Consider the following 23,247-nt stretch of genomic DNA (forward strand, 5'->3'; position numbering starts at 1 on the left):
CCTAAGATGTCCAAAGTAGTGTCTAGAATATGTGTGAACACTTTGGCTGAATGCTCCCAAGAGATGTTCAGAGCAGGAAGATCGTGATGTCAATCTGCACCCATGAGTAATTTAGGATATTCTGCCAGTTTGGAGCTCAAAACTTCAGTGAATGTCAGCTCTTAGCTTCAATATCTGAAAATAATTTTAACAAGAAGAATCTCTGCCAACATTAATTAAGGAGATCATCAACAACGTAGAGGTTAATGGTTCAATTCTTCTAGCTGTTGCTACAATTCAACAGTGACTCATAGAATGATTACAACACAGGAGGCCATTTAGCATTGTCATGTTATTTCATGCAAAGTTTATTGGTGGAAAGTTTAAAATTTATCTTTGACAAAGTTCAGCTGAATCAAAATGTAAACATGTGAGTTCAGTGCTCCTTTTATTTTCTAATTTTGTCAGCCTCTAGGAGTGCAAGAATTGAAAAGCTGGTAAATAAGAGCCAGTAGGTGTTCAGGTCTGTGACATTTGGATAAAATTGAAATGGGACACCACAAAAAAATAGGTAATGATTAGTTGGTGAAGAGTTTGGTCGTTTATGTTTTAAACCCCATTAATTTTATTGGTTATTGGTAATTGTAATGTTTTGTTTGTACTAGTAGAGATTAAGAGCTGAAATAAATTCTATTGGATGTACAAACTAAAACAAGAAATGGCAGATGCTGGAAATCTGAAACAGAAACAGAAATTGTGAGAGAAACTCAACAGGTCTTGCAGCATCTGTGGGGAGAAAACAGAGTTAACCTTTTGAGTCTGTTGACTCTTTTCTAGAACTGATAGTAACAAGGAAAATATGCTACTTTTTCATCAGCAATGCCATTATACCAACATTGGTTTAATGCCATTTTTTAAGATTGAATTCAAATTTTAACTATTTGCTTTGGTGGGGTTTGAGCTATGTTCCAAGTCCATTAGCCTGGGACTAATGATTACTGGTCCAGTGACATTATCACTCCACCAACCACCTGCCCTAGTAATCTAATTCCCTCATGAATGACTTCATTGAAACTGCCTTAACCATGCATTCCAGATCCAAATCACTCACTGCTTGAAAAATGTTTCCTCATGGTTCCATTGGATTGTTCCTCGTCCTTTTTCAGAGCCAACCTAAACCGTATGATAGAATGATAACTGTCCCCTAAACGTTACACTTGGTTTCTAGGAAAGAGGTTCTTTCTCTTTGGACTAAAAAAATGTTGCTCTACAATGTTTTCTTGAACACACTCTAGGAACTTCTGCCTTTCTACCCTTTGTACTTCCACTATCTCAAGCTCTGTTATTTAATTAAACAGGATACCATATGTCAAAGTGAAGGTGTTAGAAACAATCATTTAAGGATGTTATAACTGGGCATCTGGAAAAGTTCAGGGAACATGATTTTGTGTAAATAAAATCGTGTTTAACCATTTTATTGGAATTTTTTGAAGGGAGTTTCTCATGAGAGACTGGTTAGCAAGGTTAGATCTCATGATATATAGGGAGAACTAGCCATTTGGATAAAGAACTGGCTCAAAGGTAGAAGACAGAGGGTGGTGGTGGAGGGTTGCTTTTCAGACTGGAGGCCTGTGACCAGTGGAGTGCCACAAGAATTGGTGCTGGGTCCACTGCTTTTTCTCATTTATACAAATGATTTGGATGTGAACATAGGAGCTATAGTTTGTAAGTTTGCAGATGACACCAAAATTGGAGGTGTAGTGGACAGCGAAGAAGGTTACCTCAGAGTACAATAGGATCTTGATCAAATGGGCCATTGGGCTGAAGAGTTTAATTAGATTAATGTGAGGTGCTGCATTTTGGAAAAGCAAATCAGAGCAGGACTTATATACTTAATGGTAAGGTCTTAGGGAGTGTTGCTGAACAAAGAGACCTTGGAGTGCAGGTTCATAGTTCCTTGAAAGTAGAATCGCAGTTAGAAAGGATAGTGAAGAAGACATTTGGTAAGCTTTCTTTTATTGGTCAGAATATTGAGTACAGGAATTTGGAGGTTATTTTGCAGCTGTACAGGACATTGGTTAGGCCACTTTTGGAATATTACAAGCAATTCTGGTCTCCTTCCTATAGGAAGGATGTTGTGAAACTTGAAAAGGTTCAGAAAAGAATTACAAGAATGTTGCCAGGGTTAGAGGATTTAAACTATAGGGAGAGGCTGAATAGGCTGGGGCTGTTTTTCCTGGAGCGTTGGAGGCTGAAGGGTGACCTTATAGAGGTTTATAAAATCATGAGGGCTATGGATGGGAGAAATAGGCAAGGCCTTTTCCCTGGGGTGGGGGAGTCCAGAACTAGAGGGCATAGGTTTAGGATGAGAGGGGAAAGATATATAAGGGACCTAAGGGACAATATTTTCATACAGAGGGTGGTGCATGTATGGAATGAGCTGCCAGAGGCAGTAGTGGAGGCTGGTACAATTACAGCATTTAAAGGTAACTGGATGGGTGTATGAATAAGAAGGGTTTAAAAGGGATGTGGGCCAAGTGCTGGCAAATGGGACTAGATTAGGTTAAGGTATCTGGTTGGCATGGACGAGTTGAACTAATGTATCTGTTTTCATGCTGTACATCTCTCTGACACTAAGAACGTGCACAGTGGATAAAGGGGAACCTGTTGATGTGCCATATCTGTATTTCCAGACAGCATTTGTAAAGATACAAAAAAGTTCTTCCACAAAATAAGAGCTATTTGGCTGGATGCAATGCAGAGTGATCCCAATAGCGCAGATTTAATTCCTGTATTGGCTGAGGTTACTTCTCAATCCTGCCCTCACCTGTGGTGGGGTTTCCTTTAGGTTAAACCACCAATGATCATCTCTCTCGAATGAGAGAGCAGCCATATGGTCCTCTGGGACTGTGGCAACTGTATCTTTGAAAGATGCTGAATAGGAATGACAAGTTGGACATGGAAAGAACATTTCCTCTTTTGGGTGTATCCAGAACGAGGGAACTGTGTTTTATAATGAGGGATTTTTAGGATGTGGATGAGGGGAATATTTTAGTGGGTTGTATGATTTGGAACACGCAAACTCAGAACACAGAGGAAATGGTCATTGAATACTATCATGAGTGGCTGGGCTTTTTGGAATTTGGAATGCAAACAGATAGCCATGATCTTACAAACTGGTGGAGCAACTTGCAGGATCGAATGGCCTGTTACTGCTCCTAATCAAAACAGTAGAGACAGATGACTTAAGTTCAGGAAAGTAGGATAGAGAGGCAGTTTGTGTAGTAAAGATGAGAAGTGATAAGTGTATGAAGGCATTTGTGGGTGTGATTTACAGGCTTCCTAAAATTTACCACGCAGTAGAATAGAACGTAAAGGAAGAAATAATGGGAGCTTGTCAGAAAGAACACAAAATAATAATCATGGAAGATTTTAATGTACATAAAGACTGGAAAAATCAAATGGTTAAAGATAGCACAGAGAAGGAATTCATAGAATGTTTTGGGGATAATTTCTTAGTAGCACGTTCTGGAGCGGACCAGAGATCAAGTTATACTAGATCTGGTATTGCTCAATGAGATTAATTAATGATCTCATAGTGAAAGTACCTCCTTGGGAGTTAGCTAGAAATTATAAAAACAAATACTAACCTTTAGGGTTCCTGCCTGATGAAGGTTCACAATACATTATTATTGTTTGAGAGCTTGGATTCAAATGATAAGAATGATGTATAGTTTTAAGTTTGATGAGAACTTGGAAGGCACACACCCTAAAAACTCTTCTGTTGGGTAGAAGATGCAGAAGCTTGACCGTATGTACGAATAGGTTTGAGAACAGCGTCTTCCCAGCTGTTATTAGATTGATGAATGGACTCTAACTTCAAATATTGTTGATCTTGTTCATCCTGATCTTGCTTCATGTACCACCTGTGCAGTGTAACCTGTATGCCTCTGTCTAAGCACTCTATGATCGGTATGTCTTTGCTTGCTATGATCTCCCTGTACAGCTTGCAAACAAAGCTTTCCGGTATGAAATGCTGGTTTCAGTCAGCGGGAAAAGATCTATTACAGCAGATGTGTTGTTAACTGCACATAAATTCATAAGATATAGGAGCAGAATGAGGCCATTTGGCCTATCGAGTTTGCTCCATTATTCAATCATGGCTGATATGTTCCTCACCCCACTTTTTCTGCCTTATTCCCGTAACCCTTCAACTCATTACCAATTAAAAATCTGTCTAACTCCTCCTTAAATTTACTCACTGTCCCAGCATCCACCACACTCTGGGGTTGCCAACTCCACAGGTTCACAACCCTATGGGAGAAGTACTTTCTCCACAACTCTGTTTTAAATTTGCCCCTTGATGACCTCTTGTCATAGAGTCATAGAGACGTACAGCATGGAAACAGACCCTTCGGTCCAACTCATCCAGGGAAAAGACCTTGTCTATTTACCCTATCCATGCCACTCATGATTTTATAAACCTCTATAAGGTCACCCCTCAGCATCCGATGCTCCAGGGAAAACAGCCCCAGCCTATTTAACCTCTCCCTGTAGCTCAAATCCTCCAAGTTGAAACTTTATTGCTGGAACAGCACAGCAGGTCAGGCAGCATCCAGGGAACAGGAGATTCGACGTTTCGGGCACAGGCCCTTCTTCAGGAATTCCTGAAGAAGGGCCTGTGCCCGAAACGTCGAATCTCCTGTTCCCTGGATGTTGCCTGACCTGCTGTGCTGTTCCAGCAATAAAGTTTCAACTTTGATCTCCAGCATCTGCAGACCTCACTTTCTCCTTTTTCTGCTCAAATCCTCCAACCCTGGCAATACCTTTGTATACCTTTTCTGAACCCTTTCGAGTTTCACAGCATCCTTCCAATACGAAGGAGAGCAGAATTGCATGCAATATTCCAAATGTGGCCTAACCAATGTCCTGTACAGGCCCCAAAATGTTCTCCCAACTCCTGTACTCAATACTCTGACCAATAAAAGAAAGCATACCAAATGCCTTCTTCACTATCCTTTCTACCTGCGACTTTACTTTCAAGGTCTCTTTGTTCAACAACACTCCCTCGGACCTTACCATTAAGTGTCTAAGTCCTGCTAAGATTTGCTTTTCCCAAAATGCACCACCTCACATTTATCTAAATTAAACTTCATCTGCTACTTTGTCTCATCTGCTCAAGATCCCGTTGTAATCCAAGGTAATCTTCTTCGCTGTCCACTAAACCTCCTATTTTGGTGTCATCTGCAAACTTACTAACTATACCTCTTAAACTCACATCCAAATCATTTATATAAATGACAAAAAGTAGTGGAGCCAGCACCGATCCTTGTGGCACTCCACTGGTCACAGGCCTCCAGTCTGAAAAACAACTCTCCACCACCGCCTTTGAGTCTTCTACCTTTGAGTCAGATCTGTATCCAAATGGCTAGTTCTCACTGCATTCCATGAGATCTAACCTTGCTAACCAGTCTCCCATGGGGAACCTTGTCAAACACCTTACTGAAGTTCATATCGATCATGTCTACCACTCTGCCCCCATCAATCCTGTTTGTTACTTCTTCAAAAAATTCAATCAAGTTTGAGAGACATGATTTTTCACGCACAAAGCCATGTTGACTATCCCTATTCAGTCTTTGCCTTTCCAAATACATGTACATCCTGTCCCTCAGGATTCCCTCCAACAACTTGCCCACCACTGACACTAGGCTCACTGGTCTACAGTTCCCTGTCTTGTCCTTATCACATTTCTTAAACAGTGGTACCACATTAGCCAACCTCCAGTCTTCCAGCACCTCACCTGTGACTAACGATGATACAAATGTCTCAGCAGGAGGCCCAGCAATCACCTCCCTAGCTTCCCACTGAGTTCTGGGGTACACCTAATCAGATCCTGGGGATTTATCCACTTTTATGCATTTCCAGACATCCAGCACTTCCTCCTCTGTAATCTGGACATTTTTCAAGATGTCACCATCGATATCCCTACATTCCATATCTTCCATGTCCTTTTCCACATTAAATACTGATGCAAAATACTCGTTTAGTATCTGTCCCATCTCCTGCGGCTCCTCACAAAGGCTGCCTTGCTGACCTTTGAAGGGCCCTATTCTCTCCCTTGTTACCATTTTGTCCTTAATGTATTTGTAAAAACCTTTGGATTCTCCTTAACTCTATTTGCCAAAGCTATCTCATGTCCCCTTTTTGCCTTCCTGATTTCCCTCTTAAGTATACTCCTACTCCCTTTATACTCTTCTAAGGATTCACTTGATCTATCCACTTTATCCTGACATATGCTTCCTTTTTCTTAAATCAAACCCTCAATTTCTTTAGTCATCCAGCCTTCCTTATACCTACCAGCCTTTCCTTTCACCCTAACAGGAATATACTTTCTCTGGATTCTCGTTATCTCATTTTTGAAGGTTTCCCATTTTCCAGCCATCCCTTTACCTGCGAACATCTGCCCCCCAATCCAACGTTTGAAAGTTCTTGCCTAATGCCGTCAAAATTGGCCTTTCTCCAATTTAGAACTTCAACTTTTAGATCCAGTTTATCTTTTTCCATTATTATTTTAAAATTAATATAATTATGGTTGCTGGCCCCAAAGTGCTCCCCCACTGACACCTCAGTCTACCTGCCTTATTTCCCAAGAGTAGGTCAAGTTTTGCACCTTTTCTAGTATAATCCACATACTGAATCAGAAAATTTTCTCGTACATGCTTAACAAGTTCCTCTCCATCTAAACCCTTAACACTATGGCAGTCGATGTTTGGAAAGTTAAAATTCCCTATCTAAACCACACTATTATTCTTACAAATAACTGAGATATCCTTATAAATTTGTTTTTCAATTTCCCTCTGACTATTAGGGGGTCAATAATACAATCCCAATAAGTTGATCATCCCTTTCTTATTTCTCAATTCCATGCAAATAACTTCCCTGGATGTATTTCCGGGAATATCCTTCCTCAGTGCAGCTATAATGCTATCCCTTATCAAAAACGCCACTCCCCCCTCCTCTCTTGCCTCCTTTTCTAGGTAAAAACAATGACTGCAGATGCTGGAAACCAGATTCTGGATTAGTTGTGCTGGAAAAGCACAGCAGTTCAGGCAGCATCCGAGGAGCAGTAAAATCGACGTTTCGGGCAAAAGCCCTTCATCAGGAATACAGGCAGAGTGCCTGAAGGGTGAAGAGATAAATGAGAGGAGGGTGGGGGTGGGGAGAAAGTAGCATAGAGTACAATAGGTGAGTGGGGGAGGGGATGAAGGTGATAGGAGGGTGGAGTGTATAGGTGAAAAAGAAGATAGGCAGGTAGGACAAGTCATGGGGACAGTGCTGAGCTGGAAGTTTGGAACTGGGGTGAGGTGGGGGAAGGGGAAATGAGCAAACTGTTGAAGTCTACATTGATGCCCTGGGGTTGAAGTGTTCCGAGGCGGAAGATGAGGCGTTCTTTCTCCAGGCATCGGGTGGTGAGGGAGTGGCGATGAAGGAGGTCCAGGACCTCCATGTCCTCAGCAGAGTGGGAGGGGGTGTTGAAATGTTGGGCCACAGGGCGGTGTGATTGATTGGTGCAGGTGTCCCAAAGATGTTCCCTAAAGCGCTCTGCTAGGAGGCATCCAGTCTTCCCAATGTAGAGGAGACTGCATCGGGAGCAACGGATACAATAAATGATCTTGATGGGTGTGCAGGTAAAACTTTGAAGAATGTGGAAGGCTCCTTTGGGGCCTTGGATGGAGGTGAGGGAGGAGGTGTGGGGGCAGATTTTGCAATTCCTGCGGTGGCAGGGGAAGGTGCCAGGATGGGAGGGTGGATTGTACAGGGCCGTGGACCTGACCAGGTGAGGGAACAGTTTTTGCGGAAGGTGGAAAGGGGTGGGGAGGGAAATATATCCCTGGTGGTGAGGTCCGTTTGGAGGTGGCGGAAATGTCAGTGGATGATTTGGTTTATGCCTCCCTTTCTGTCCTACCAGTAGCATTTGTATCCTGGAACATTAAGCTGCCAGTCCTATCCATCCCTGAGCCATGTTTTTGTAATTGCTACGATGTCCCAGTCCATATTCCTAACCATGCGTTGAGTTCATCTACCTTCCCTGTTAGGCCCCTTGCATTGAAATAAATGCAGTTTAATTTATCAGTCCTACCTTGTTCTCTGCTTTTTTTCTCAACTGTACCAGTCTCAGATTGATCTCTTTCCTCACTATCTCCCTGGGTCCCACGCACCCTACCCCACCTTACTAGTTTAAATCCTCCCGAGCAGCTCTAGCAAAATTCCAGAGAGCATAGGTTTAAACTGTTCAATCTCTCTTCATACGACAAACCCCTCATCTCTGGGATAAATCTCGTGAACCTCCAATGCCACTACATCTTTCCTCAAATAAGGGGACCAAAGCTGTGCACAATACTGCAGGCGCAATTTCCCCCCCGACGTGATCGACGATGCCCTCCACCGCATCTCCTCCACTTCCCGCTCCTCCGCCCTTGAGCCCCGCCCCTCCAACCGCCACCAGGACAGAACCCCACTGGTCCTCACCTACCACCCCACCAATCTCCATGTACAGCGCATCATCCGCCGTCACTTCCGCCACCTCCAAACGGACCCCACCACCAAGGATATATTTCCCTCCCCTCCTCTATCAGCTTTCCATAGAGACCACTCCCTCCGCGACTCCCTTGTCAGATCCATACCCCCCACCAACCCAACCTCCACTCCCGGCACCTTCCCTTGCAACCGCAGGAGGTGCAACACTTGCGCCCACACCTCCCCCCTCACTTCTCTCCAAGGCCCCAAAGGAAACTTCCATATCCGCCACAGATTCACCTGCACCTCCACCCACATTATCTACTGCATCCGCTGCAGCCGGTGTGGCCTCCTCTATATTGGGGAGACAGGCCGCCTACTTGCGGAGCGATTCAGAGAGCACCTCTGGGCCACCCGGACGAACCAACCCAATCACCCTGTAGCACAGCATTTCAACTCCCCCTCCCACTCCACCGAGGATATGCAGGTCATTGGACTCATCCACCGCCAAACCACAACAACGCGACGGTCGGAGGAGGAGCGTCTTATCTTCCGACTGGGAACCCTCCAACCACAGGGGATGAACTTGGACTTCACCAGTTTCTTCATCCCCCCTCCCCCCACCTTGTCTCAGCCGAATCCCTCCAGCCCGGCACCGCCTTCCTGACCTGCAGTCTTCTTCTTGACCTCTCCGCCTCCACCCTGCTCCGACCTATCACCCTCACCTTGACCTCTTTCCACCTATCACATTTCCAATGCCCCTCCTCCAAGTCCCTCCTCCCTACCTTTTATCTTCTCCTGCTGAACACTCTCTGCTCATTCCTGAAGAAGGGCATGTGCCCGAAACGTCGAATCTTCTGTTCCCTAGATGCTGCCTGACCTGCTGTGCTGTTCCAGCAATAAAGTTTCAGCTTTGATCTCCAGCGTCTGCAGACCTCACTTTCTCCTCGACAATTTCACTAATGCCTTGCAGAGTTGCAACAATACTTCCTTACCTTTACATTCTATTCCTTTAGCTACAAAAGCCAACTAATGATTAACTTACTTTCTTCTCTGCTTTATTACCTTTATTATCTGAGCAGTCTTCAAAACAATAAGGAAATAGCTGAGAAGAAATCTTGACTTTCCTATTCAAAAAACCCTCCAGAAACAAGAATGTTGAAGACATGACTTTACTGAGCACATGTTAAGGAGCAAGTCACTGGAGGTCGCAGAGGGATTTTTAATTCTGTTTTTCTGACTACTTTGTACCTAAGTATTTTTATACCTCGGTACTTTGGTACCTAAGATGGCGCCTTGTATGGTGACATTATACACATTTCACTGTACTTCTGTACTTGCGTACATGTAACAATAAAATCTAAATCTAAATCATTTGTGAGTTCTTGTCCACAAATCACAGTTGCCAATTTCAGTGACTAATAAGGGAAGATAAATGGAATGTCAGCCTTTATTTCAAAGGTATAGTTGAATTGTCTCATGAGGAGAAGTTGAGTAGGTTGGGCTTTACTCATTGGAGTTTAGAAGAATGAGAGGTGACCTTAATGAAACATACAAGATTTTTAGCAGACTTGACAGGGTAGATGCGGAAAGGTTGTTTTGCCTTGTGGAAGAGTCTAGCATGCAAAAATTCATAATCTCACAATAAGGGCTCGGATGTTTAAGGCAGAAATTAGGAGAAATTTCTACTCTGAGGGTAGTGAATCTGTGGAATTCTTTGCTGCAGAGGACTGTCAAGGCTGGGTCATTAAGTATATTCAAGGGTGGATAGATTTTTAATCAGTAACGGAATCAAGGATTATAGGGAAAAGGCAGGAAAGTGGAGTTGAGGATTGTCAGATTAGGCATGATCTAATTGAATGGCAGAGCAGGCTCATTGGGCTGAATGGCTTACTTCTGCTCCTATGACATTGATCTTAACATTACTTATTAAGTGAGTAGTGAGAATGAAAACGTAGCCCCAAAAATGTCAAAAGATCACTAAAGAGTTACTAAAACAAAGTAATAGGCCAAAGGTAAACGATGAAGGAAAGCTAGTGCAAAATATAGAAAATGAATAGCAAAACTACTGTAAGTGTATAAAAGGGAAGAGAGTCGAACACAGAACAGTACAGCACAAGATCAGGCCCTTCAGCCCACCATGTCTGTGCTGACCATGATGCCATTCTAACCTATATCATCTGTCTGCTCATGGTCTATGTTCCTCTATTACATCCTTGTTCATGTGCCTATCTAAATACCCAGTAATAATATTTCTGCCACGCTTCTCAACTTAAACCTATGCACCCGAATATTTGATATTTCCACCCTGGGGAAAAGACTCAGGCTATCCATCCCCTCCATGTCTCTCATAATTTTATATAATTCTCTCAGCATGCCTCCTCAGCCTCTGACGCTCTAGTGAAAACAATCCATGTTTGTCCTTAAAGCTAATGCATTCCATTCCAGGCAATATCCCAGTGAACTACATTTGTACCCTTTCCAAGGCCTACGATAACCTGTTATATGTAAAGGATTCTAAACTCCTCTTCCAATAGTAATCCTAAATGTACGTCCCTTCTACATTAATCACTGTAAATAATTTTCATTTACCCCCTCAAACCTTAACCTATTATCTTTCAAGCCTACTCTTCTTAATTCAAAGTTGATTAATTCAAATTTCTGTTTTGCTTTGGTGAAGTTTGTTTATGAATTGTCAGGAGTAGACTTTGTCAGATTTTTCTTGTATGCTAAAAGAAACCCAAAAGAGCTGTGGCTGCTGTAAATCAGAGCTTTGAGGAAGGGTCACTTAACCCAAAATGTTAACTCTGATTTTGTCCACCTGTTGAGTTTTTCCAGCAATTTCTATTTTTGTCTCTTTTCTTTTATCCTGTCTGCTCCATTAAATACAATCTATATGTTTTGAGTGTCTCGCCCTGTATGGCTGCTTGACTTCAATTTGTTCCTAATAAATCCATGTTGCCCTTTTATCTTAGCTCCAAGTTCTTTCTGGAACCTGGTGCATTCCATTGCTGCATCCCTACAGATGATTACTATACATCTCTATACTTATTAATTAAGTGACAAGAAGTTGTAATCTATGTTTCCATGATAACAGTCTTTAATAAAAAGCCTGCTGAAAATCAGCAGCACTTAGAGGTCAATACAGCAGATCTGCACTCAATGGAAGTTGTTCATGTGGAGGTGTCTCTTGCAGATGAGATGTTAAGCTAAGACCTTGTCTGACCTGGTTACCAACTCTGTTTGGATATATTCCTGGAATTTTCATCACATGGCCTCCTACCTCCACCTGCTCTGACAGTATATGTATAAATAAGAAAGAACGTTCAAAGAAAAAAAACTTGTTTTTTTCTTTAAAATCTCTTTGATTTGCCTTCTCAGTTGCTCAGAATTGGGTCAAATTATTTTGTTTAATTTCTGGAGACTTCAAGACAATACTATGGGGTTGGTATCCTTAAATCTACCTTCACACATGGACATTAAAATCCCATGCCCCAGTGTGAAGAAGAACCAAATGTCATTGACCCAAATCATCTCGTTGTCTCTGCACAGATGCCATCTGATCTGCTGTGTATTCACAGTATTTTCTGTTTTTATATCAGTCAAAGCTAAGATTTGACTCAAATATCCCAAAATTATAATGCTAACTATATTTTGTAGTAACTACTTTTGGAGTGAAGTTGGCCCATTTGAAGCTGAGTCATATAGAGCATTGCTGAAACGAATGATTACTAAATGTACTTATATAGTGAACCAGTGGTGCCAGGTTTCTCAAGTGTACGTTTTGTTTCATGGCTAAAAGCCAATACTGACAGCACAAGACCTGCACTTGGAAAACTAAAGTCACTATATGATGCACTTGAAATACAAAAACATTTTAAATTAAAACTTGTGATGGTGAACTTAAGCCTCACTAGCTCCTTTGCTGTAGTGACTTTTTTATTTCACAAGGTGGTTTGTACATAGCTTAGCACTTATACTGCCTGAAATTCAGTTCTAATGTCAATGTCCTACCAACAGAGGTTTGGGCAGGGGTTGGTGGTCAGACAACAACACTCCACAAGACTTCAGCTGAGGGCTTAATTGGCATCTTGAGAGCAGTAGAGATTGAAATCTATTGAATTGGTCAGAGGACTATAGTCTTAGTTGGATAATAGTGCATGATTTGGGGAGAGACAGAAAATGAAAAGAAGATGACATTTCAAATGTGTTTTTCCCCTAATATCCAGCTTTATTATTGACTGGAGGCCTGTGACCAGTGGTGTGCCACAAGGATTGGTGCTGGGTTCACTGCTTTTGTCATTTTTATAATGGATGTGAACATAGGAAATATGGTTAGTAAGTTTGCAGTTAACACCACAATTGGTGGTGTAGTGGACCATGAAGAAGGTCACCTCAGAGTGCAATAGCACCTTGATCAGATGGACTAAGGTTTGGCAGATGCAGTTTAGTTTAGATAAATGTGAGATGATGCATTTTGGAAATGCAAATCTGGGCAGGACTTATACACTTAATGGTGAGGTCCTGGGCAGTGTTAGGGAGACGTGGCTGAAAGGGAGACAGGACTAGCAGCTGGCTGTCCCAGGATTTAGATTTTTCAGATGTGATAGAAAAGGATGTAAAAGAGGTGGGGAAGTTACATTACTGGTAAAAGAGTATCTTGCAATGCACTGAGGGAGAATACATCAGAGGACTCGTGCTGTGAGGCAATATGGGTAAACTTCAGGAATAGAAAAGGTAAAATGAAAATGCTGGGGGTGTACTACAGGCTTCCCAACAGCGAACAGGCGATAGAGGAAGGAATATGTAGACAGATTTTGGAAAGATGTGAAAACAACATTGTTGTTGCAGTGGGTGATTTTAACATCCCCTATATTGACCGGGATTCACTTTGTGCTCGGGGCTAGGATGGGCAGAATTTGTAAGGACCGTTCATGAGGGTATTTTGACACAGCATGTAAACAAGGTAAAAACAATGACTGCAGATGCTGGAAACCAGATTCTGGATCAATGGTGCTGGAAGAGCACAGCAGTTCAGGCAGCATCTGAGGAGCTTCAGCAAAATCGACGTTTCGGGCAAAAGCCCTTAATCAGGAATAAAGGCAGAGAGCCTGAAGCGTGGAGAGATAAGCTAGAGGAGGGTGGGGGTGGGGAGAGAGTAGCATAGAGTACAATAGGTCAGTGGGGGAGGAGATGAAGGTGATAGGTCAGGGAGGAGAGGGTGGAGTGGATAGGTGGAAAAGGAGCTGGGCAGGTCGGACAAGTCCAGACAAGAAAAGGGGACAGTGTTGAGCTGGAGGTTTGAAACTAGGATGAGGTGGGGGAAGGGGAAATGAGGAAGCTGTTGAAGTCCACATTGATGCCCTGGGGAAGATGAGGCGTTCTTCCTCCATGCGTCTGGTGGTGAGTGAGCGGCGGTGGAGGAAGCCCAGCACCTCCATATCCTCGGCAGAGTGGGAGGGGGAGTTGAAATGTTGGGCCACGGGGCGATTTGGTTGATTGGTGCGGGTGTCTCAGAGATGTTCCCTAAAGCGCTCTGCTAGGAGGCGCCCAGTCTCCCCGATGTAGAGGAGACCGCAACGGGAGCAACGGATACAATAAATGATATTAGTGTATGTGCAGGTAAAATTTTGATGGATATGGAAGGCTCCTTTAAGGCCTTGGATAGAGGTGAGGGAGGAGGTGTGGGCACAGGTTTTACAGTTCCTGCGGTGGCAGGGGAAAGTGCCAGGATGGGAGGGTGGGTCGTAGGGGGGCGTGGACCTGACCAGGTAGTCACGGAGGGAACGGTCTTTGCGGAAGGCGGAAAGGGAAATATATCCCTGGTGGTGGGGTCTTTTTGGATGTGGCGGAAATGTCGGCGGATGATTTGGTTTATGCGGAGGTTTGTAGGGTGGAAGGTGAGCACCAGGGGCGTTCTGTCCTTGTTACGGTTGGAGGGGTGGGGTCCGAGGGCGGAGGTGCGGGATGTGGACGAGATGCGTTGGAGGGCATCTTTAACCACGTGGGTAGGGAAATTGTGGTCTCTAAAGAAGGAGGCCATCTGGTGTGTTCTGTGGTGGAACTGGTCCTCCTGGGAGCAGATACGGCGGAGGCGGAGGAATTGGGAATACGGGATGGCATTTTTGCAAGAGATAGGGTGGGAAGAGGTGTAATCCAGGTAGCTGTGGGAGTCGGTGGGTTTGTAAAAAATGTCAGTGTTAAGTCGGTCGTCACTAATGGAGATGGAGAGGTCCAGGAAGGGGTGGGAGGTGTCAGAGATGGTCCAGGTAAATTTAAGGTCAGGGTGGAATGTGTTGGTGAAGTTGATGAATTGCTCAACCTCCTCGCGGGAGCACGAGGTGGCGCCAATGCAGTCATCAATATAGCGGAGGAAGAGGTGGGGAGTGGTGCCGGTGTAATTACGGAAGATCGACTGTTCTACGTAGCCAACAAAGAGACAGGCATAGCTGAGGCCCATGGCTACCCTTTGGTCTGGAGGAAGTGGGAGGATTCAAAGGAGAAATTGTTAAGGGTGAGGACCAGTTCGGCCAAACGAATGAGACTGTCGGTGGAAGGGTACTGTTGGGGACATCTGGAGAGGGAAAAACAGAGGGTTTGGAGGCCCTGGTCATGGCGGATGAAGATGTAGAGGGATTGGATATCCATGGTGAAGATGAGGCATTGGGGGCCGGGGAAACGGAAGTCTTGGAGAAGGTGGTGTCTCGAACGTATGTGGGGAGTTCCTGGACTAGGGGGGATAGGACAGTGTCGAGGTAGGTAGAGATGAGTTCAGTGGGGCAGGAGCATGCTGAGACAATGGGTCGGCTAGGGTAGTCAGGCTTGTGGATCTTGGGAAGGAGGTAGAACCGGGCAGTGCGGGGTTCCCGGACTATGAGGTTGGAAGCTGTGGGTGGGAGATCTCCTGAGGTGATGAGGTTCTGTATGGTCTGGGAGATGATGGTTTGGTGATAGGGGGTGGGGTCATGGTTGAGCGGGCAGTAGGAAGAGGTGTCCTCGAATTGGCGTTTGGCTTCAGCGGTGTAGAGGTCAGTGCGCCAGACTACCACTGCGCCCCCCTTATCCGCTGGCTTGATGGTGAGGTTGGGATTAGAGCAGAGGGATTGGAGTGCTGCGCGTTGTGAGGGTGAGAGGTTGGAGTGGGGGAGGGGGGTAGACAGGTTGAGGCGGTTAATGTCCCGGCGGCAGTTGGAAATGAAGAGGTCGAGGGCAGGTAATAGGCCAGCGCGGGGTGTCCAGGTGGATGTAGTGTGTTGGAGGTGGGCGAAGGGGTCCTCGGAAGGTGGGCGGGGGTCCTGATTGTGAAAGCAAGCTCGGAGGCGGAGGCGACGGAAGAAGTGTTCGATGTCACGGCGTGTATTAAATTCATTGATGCATGGACGGAGGGGGATGAATGTGAGTCCTTTGCTGAGGACTGATCGTTCGTCCTCAGTGAGGGGGAGGTCTGGGGGGATGGTGAAAACTCAGCAGGGCTGGGAGCTGGGATCTGGTGTGGGTGTGGAGCTGGGAGTGGGGTCAGAGCCAGTACCTGGAGTGGGTGTGATGGTGGGGGGAATGGGGGTGGAGGCATGAGCAGGGGTAGTGCTCCCCTCGGGGTTCTGGGGGGTGGGGATAGTGACAGTGGGGTCTGTGGGGGGCGTGTCAGCAGAATGCAGGTGAGTGGCGCTGGTGGGGGCGGAAGTGATGGCAGACACGGCAGTAGGGGTGGCGGAAGTCACTGAGCATGTGGCATCAGCAATGATGTGAGGGCCGGAAGTGGCTGTGGGAGTGGCCATGATGGGGGCGGAAGTGGCATCATCAATCAGCGTGGGGGTGGTAGCTGCATCAGCCGCATGGCTAATGGCGTTTCCGAGGCCAGGGGAATCTTCTGGAATGTTTGAGGAGCGCTGGTTATGGAGGTGGGTGGATAAAAGTTTGTTGTACTTACAGTTTTTGATGTCTGAGATGGAATTGAAATACTGTTTGTTGAGATTATGGATTCTCCTGACGATGTAGTACAGAGTGGGTCCTTTGCAATTCTGAGAGCGTGTGGACCTCAGCTGAGGCAGGGCAGACTGTAGAGAGGTTAGGTGCCGGCGCATTGCTGCAAGCGTGGAGCGGAGGATCTTGAAGGAGAACTGTTGCTGGTGTTTTTGAATCTGTAGTCTGTACTGTTTGTCCTGTTCCACCACAGAACACACCAGATGGCCTCCTTCTTTAGAGACCGCAATTTCCTTTCCCACGTGGTTAAAGATGCCCTCCAACGCATCTTGTCCACATCCCGCACCTCCGCCCTCGGACCCGACCCCTCCAACCGTAACAAGGACAGAACGCCCCTGGTGCTCACCTTCCACCCTACAAACCTCCGCATAAACCAAATCATCCGCCGACATTTCCGCCACCTCCAAAAAGACCCCACCACCAGGGATATATTTCCCTCCCCACCCCTTTCCACCTTCCGCAAAGACCGTTCCCTCCGTGACTACCTGGTCAGGTCCACGCCCCCCTACGACCCACCCTCCCGTCCTGGCACTTTCTCCTGCCACCGCAGGAACTGTAAAACCTGTGCCCACACCTCCTCCCTCACCTCTATCCAAGGCCTTAAAGGAGCCTTCCATATCCATCAAAATTTTACCTGCACAACACTAATATCATTTATTGTATCCGTTGCTCCCGTTGCGGTCTCCTCTACATCGGGGAGACTGGGCGCCTCCTAGCAGAGTGCTTTAGGGAACATCTCTGAGACACCCGCACCAATCAACCAAACCGCCCGTGGCCCAACATTTCAACTCCCCCTCCCACTCTGCCGAGGATATGGAGGTGCTGGGCCTCCTCCACCGCTGCTCCCTCACCACCAGACGCATGGAAGAAGAACGCCTCATCTTCCCCAGGGCATCAATGTGGACTTCAACAGCTTCCTCATTTCCCCTTCCCCCACCTCATCCTAGTTTCAAACCTCCAGCTCAACACTGTCCCCTTGTCTTGTCCGGACTTGTCCGACCTGCCCAGCTCCTTTTCCACCTATCCACTCCACCCTCTCCTCCCTGACCTATCACCTTCATCTCCTCCCCCACTGACCTATTGTACTCTATGCTACTCTCTCCCCACCCCCACCATCCTCTAGCTTATCTCTCCACGCTTCAGGCTCTCTGCCTTTATTCCTGATGAACAGCATGTAAACAGTCCATGCAGAGAAGGGGTTATACTGAACATGGTTTTGTGAAATGAGCCTGGCCTGGTGAATGGGGGAGCATTTCAGGAGTAGTGACCATAATACTGTTGGTTTTCAGATACTTATGGATAGGGATAACTGCAATCCTTGAGTGAAGGTGTTAAATTCGGAGGAGGCTAACTACAATAATAATAGGCAGGAACTGGAGAATGGAGATTCCTGAAGAAGGGCTTATGCCCGAAACGTCGATTCTCCTGTTCCTGGATGCTGCCTTACCTGCTGCGCTGTTCCAGCAACACATTTTCAGCTCTGATCTCCAGCATCTGCAAACCTCACTTTCTCCTCAGGAACTGGAGAATGTTGATTGGAAGTGGCTTTTTGAAAGTAATTCCACATTAGATATGAAAGAGTATTTCAAAAGATACTTGATAAGAGTAAAGGAACAGCATGTTTGTGCGAGAATGAAGGATAGGTACAACAAGTTACGTAAATCTTGGATGAACAGTGATATTTTGACCTTGGCCAAAAAGAAAAGGGAAGCATTTTAAGGTCTAGGAGAATGGGAACTGATGAAGTCCTTGAAATAGGAAAGAATTCAAACAAGGAATTAAAAGGGCTAAACGTCATTAGTAAACAGGATTAAGGAGAATCCCAAGACTTTTTATACATATATAAAAAGCAAGAGGGTAGCCAGGGAAAGGGTTGGCCCACTCAAGGACAAAGGAGGGAAACTATGTGTAGAGTCAGAAGAGGTGGGTGATGTCCTAAATGATTACTTTGTGTTGGTATTCAACAAAGAGAAGGAATTGGATTCAACAAAGAAGGAATTGGTGAGGCTGATTTCAATGAAGGGAGTGTCGAATTTCTAAGTCAAGTTGCTATTAAAAAGGAAGAAGTGTTGTGCATCTTAAAAAGTATTAAATTATGTAAGTCCCCAGATCCTGATCGGATCTATCCTAGAATAATTAGGGATGCAAGAGAACAAATTGTTGGAGCATTGACAGTCATCTTTGTATCCTTTTTGGCCAGAGTGCTGGAGAATAGCCAATGTTGTCCCATTATTTAAGAAGGGTAAATTACAGGCCTGTGAGCCTCATATCAGTGGTAGAGAAATTATTGGAAAAGATTCTTGGTCAAGATCTCTCTGCATTTAGAAGCAAATTGACTTATTCATGGTTTATTGCGAGAGGACATGCCTCACTAACTTGATCAAGTTTGTTGAGGTTTTTTGATGAAGATGGTTGATGAGGGAAAACAAGTTGGTGTTGTGTACATGAACTTCAGTAAAGCCTTTGAGAAGGTTATGGTCCCTCGTGGCAGACAGGTACAAAAGGTGAAGCCACATGGATCAGGGAGCTGGCAAGATAATACAGAACTGGCTTAGTCATAGGAGAAAGAGGGAGTGTTGTGATTAGTAGTGTTCCACAGGGATCACTGCTGGGACCTCTGCTGTTCATGGTCTATATAAGTGGAGGAAAAAGTAGCTGGTCTAATTAGTAAGTTTGCAGACGATACAAAGATTAATGGTGTTGTGGATAGTGAGGAGGATTGTCAGACGATACAGCAGGATATAGATCAGTTGGAGGCAGGGCATAAAATTGGCAGATGGAGGTATGAGGTGATGCATTTTGGAAGGTCAAGTACATGTGGAAATTATACAGTGAATAGCAGAAGCTTTAGGTATATTGATATGCAGAGGGATCTGGGTGTGCAGGTCCACAGATCACTGAAGGTGGCAGCACAGGTAAATGAGGAAATAAAAAGAGGCCCAAGGCATGCTTGCCTTCATTGGAAGGGGCATTGAGTATAAGGATAGACAACTTATGCTGCAGCTTTATAGAACTCAGTGTTCTTGCTTTGGAGACGAAGTGTAGAGTAATGGCAGCGCAGGCAGTGGAATGTTCCTCCTGCAGGATGTTTGAGGTAGGGGTGACCACCGATACTCCTGCCGACTTCATCTGCAGGAAATGCAGTCAGATTCTGCTCCTCACAGAATGAGTTAGGGAACTGGAACTGGAGTTGGATGAACTGAGGATTATTCGAGAGGCTGAGAAGGTGATAGATAGAAGCTACAGGGACATAGTTACGCCAGAGAACAGAGGTAGCTGGGTAACAGTTAGAGGTGGGACGGGGAGGAAGCAGGCAGTGCAGGAATCCCCTGTAGTCATTCCCCTAAACAATAGGTATACCGGTGGGGGGGACAGCCTATCAGGGGTAAGCTGCAGTGACCGGGTCTGTGGCGTGAGGTCTGGCTCTGAGACTCAGAAGGGAAAGGGGGAGAGGAGGAGAGCACTAGTTATAGGAGACTCTCTAGTTAGAGGGACGGACAGGCGATTCTGTGGACATGGGCGAGACTCTCGGATGGTTTGTTGCCTCCCGGGTGCCAGGGTCCGAGACGTCTCGGACTGTGTCTTCAGAATCCTTAAGGGGGAGGGTGTGCAGCCAGAAGTCGTGGTGCACGTTGGCACCAACGACATAGATAGGAAGAGAGGTGGGGAGGTCATTCAAGAGCTCAGGGAGTTAGGCTGGAAGCTGAAAGCTAGGACAGACAGAGTCATCATCTCTGGGTTGTTGCCGGTGCCACGTGACAGTGAGGCAAGGAATAGGGAGAGAGTGCAGTTGAACACGTGGCTGCAAGGATGGTGTAGGAGGGAGGGCTTCAAGTATTTGGACAATTGGACTGCATTCTGGGGAAGGTGGGACCTGTACAAGCAGGATGGGTTGCACCTGAACCAGAAAGGCTCCAATATCCTGGGGGGTAGGTTTGCTAGCTATCTTCGGGGGGTTTTAAACTAGTTTGGCAGGGGGATGGGATCCGGACTTGTAGTCCAGCAAGTAGGCTAGCTGTTTGTCAGGATGTCCAAGTATGTGGGGAGGCTGTGAAGAAGGTAGCACTGACAGGGAATACTTGCAGACACAGAGATGGGTTCAAGTGCGTATACTTCAACGCAAGGAGTATCAGAAATAAGGTCGGTGAACTTAAGGCGTGGATCGGTACCTGGGACTACGATGTTGTGGCCATCACGGAAACCTGGATAGAAGAGGGACAGGAATGGCTGTTGGAGGTTCCTGGTTACAGATGTTTCAGTAGGATTAGGGAGGGTGGTAAAAAAGGAGGGGGGGTGGCGTTGCTAATTAGAAATGGTATAACAGCTGCAGAAAGGCAGTTCGAGGGGGATCTGCCTTTAGAGGTAGTACGGGCTGAAGTCAGAAATAGGAAAGGTGCAGTCACCTTGTTGGGTGTTTACTATAGGCCCCCCAATAGCAGCAGAGATGTGGAGAAACAGATTGGGAAACAGATTTTGGAAAGATGCAGAAGCCACAGGGTAGTAGTCATGGGCGATTTCAACTTCCCAAATATTGATTGGAAGCTTTTTAGATCAAGTAGATTGGATGGGGCGGTGTTTGTGCAATGTGTCCAGGAAGCTTTTCTAACACAGTATGTAGATTGTCCGACCAGGGGGGAGGCCATTTTGGATTTGGTACTCGGTAATGAACCGGGACAAGTGATGGGCTTGTTAGTGGGTGAACATTTGGTGATGGTGACCACAATTCTGTGACTTTCACCTTGGTTATGGAGAGAGATAGGTGGGTGCAAGAGGGTAGGTTTTACAATTGGGGGAAGGGTAATTACGATGCTGTAAGACAGGATCTGAGGAGCATAAGTTGGGAGCATAGGCTGTCGGGGAAGGATGTCGTGGAAATGTGGAACTTTTTCAAGGAACAGATACGACGTGTCCTTGATAGGTATGTACCGGTCAGGCAGGAAAGAAATGGTCATGTGAGGGAACCTTGGTTGACGAGGGAGTTTGAATGTCTTGTAAAGAGGAAGAAGGAGGCTTACATAAGGTTGAGGAAACAGGGTTCAGACAGAGCAGTGGAGGGATACAGGATATCCAGAAGGGACCTGAAGAAAGGGATTAGGAGAGCCAAGAGAGGGCATGAAAAATCTTTGGCGGATAGGATCAAGGATAACCCAAAGGCATTTTATGCGTATGTGAGAAACATGAGAATGACGAAAACGAGGGTAGGTCCAATCAAGGACAGTAGTGGGAGACTGTGTATTGAGTCGGAAGAGATAGGAGAGGTCTTGAATGAGTACTTTTCTTCAGTATTTACGAATGAGAGGAACCGTATTGTTGAAGAGGAGAGTGTGAAACAGACTGGTAAGCTAGAGGAGATACATGTTAGGAAGGAAGATGTGTTGGACATTTTGAACAACTTGAGGATAGACAAGTCCCCCGGGCCTGATGGGATATATCCTAGGATTATGTGGGAAGCAAGAGAGGAAATTGCAGTACCGTTGGCAATGATCTTTTCATCTTCACTGTCAATGGGGGTGGTACCAGGGGACTGGAGAGTGGCGAATGTTGTGCCCCTGTTCAAAAAAGGGAATAGGGATAACCCCGGGAATTACAGGCCAGTTAGTCTTACTTCGGTGGTAGGTAAAGTAATGGAAAGGGTACTGAGGGATAGGATTTATGAGTATCTGGAAAGGCACTGCTTGATTAGGGACAGCCAGCACGGATTTGTGAAGGGTAGGTCTTGCCTTACAAGTCTGATTGAATTCTTTGAGGAGGTGACCAAGCATGTGGATGAGGGTAGAGCAGTGAATGTAGTATACATGGATTTTAGTAAGGCATTTGATAAGGTTCCCCATGGTCGGCTTATGCGGAAAGTCAGGAGGCATGGGATAGAGGGAAATTTGGCCAATTGGATAGAAAACTGGCTAACCGGTCAAAGTCAGAGAGTGGTGGTAGATGGTAAATATTCAGCCTGGAGCCCAGTTATAAGTGGAGTTCCGCAGGGATCAGTTCTGGGTCCTCTGCTGTTCGTAATTTTTATTAATGACTTGGAAGAGGGAGTTGAAGGGTGGGTCAGTAAATTTGCAGATGATACGAAGATTGGTGGAGTTGTGGATAGTGAGGAGGGCTCTTGTCAGCTGCAAAGGGACTTGGATATGATGCAGAGCTGGGCTGAGGAGTGGCAGATGGAGTTCAACCCTGCCAAGTGTGAGGTTGTCCATTTTGGAAGAACAAATAAGAATGCGGAATACAGGGTTAACGATAGGGTTCTTAGACCCCAAGATCCCTCTGTTCCTCCACCTCACTATGTTCATAGGTCTTTGAAAGTTGCCACTCAGGTGGATAGAGCTTGTAAGAAGGCCTATGGTGTATTAGTGTTCATTAGCAGAGGGATTGAATTCAAGAGTCGTGAAGTGATGTTGCAACTGTACAGGACTTTGGTTAGGCCACATTTGGAGTACTGTGTGCAGTTCTGGTCACCTCACTTTAGGAAAGATGTGGAAGCTTTGGAGAGGGTGCAGAGAAGATTTACCAGGATGTTGCCTGGAATGGAGAATAGGTCGTACGAGGATAGGTTGAGAGTGCTAGGCCTTTTCTCGTTGGAACGGCGAAGGATGAGGGGTGACTTGATAGAGGTTTATAAGATGATCAGAGGAATAGATAGAGTAGACAGTCAGAAACTTTTTCCCCGGGTACAACAGAGTGTTACAAGGGGACATAAATTTAAGGTGAAGGGTGGAAGGTATAGGGGAGATGTCAGGGGTGGGTTCTTTACCCAGAGAGTGGTGGGGGCAT

The 23,247-nt window shown here is 45.6% G+C and overlaps 1 protein-coding gene across 12 annotated transcripts in view; it reads left to right on the top strand.

Annotated features, from left to right (window-relative positions):
- The window catches only part of zbtb7c (zinc finger and BTB domain containing 7C), a 244,214-nt gene that overhangs the window by 183,502 nt on the left and 37,465 nt on the right, over positions 1 to 23,247 (top strand). The window contains exon 1 of one of the 12 annotated variants that reach the window (XM_087990859.1): positions 479 to 550. The exons of the other annotated variants lie outside the window; for them this stretch is intronic. The gene's annotated coding sequence lies outside the window, so the exon portion shown is untranslated. Of the gene's footprint in view, positions 1 to 478; positions 551 to 23,247 lie in introns of those variants that run through there. 12 annotated transcript variants of the gene reach the window in all.

This window comes from Chiloscyllium plagiosum, unplaced genomic scaffold (genome assembly GCF_037043375.1).
Source record: "Chiloscyllium plagiosum isolate Xiang-an unplaced genomic scaffold, Cpla_swu_hap1 HiC_scaffold_1, whole genome shotgun sequence".
NCBI classification, from domain to species: Eukaryota; Metazoa; Chordata; class Chondrichthyes; order Orectolobiformes; family Hemiscylliidae; genus Chiloscyllium; species Chiloscyllium plagiosum.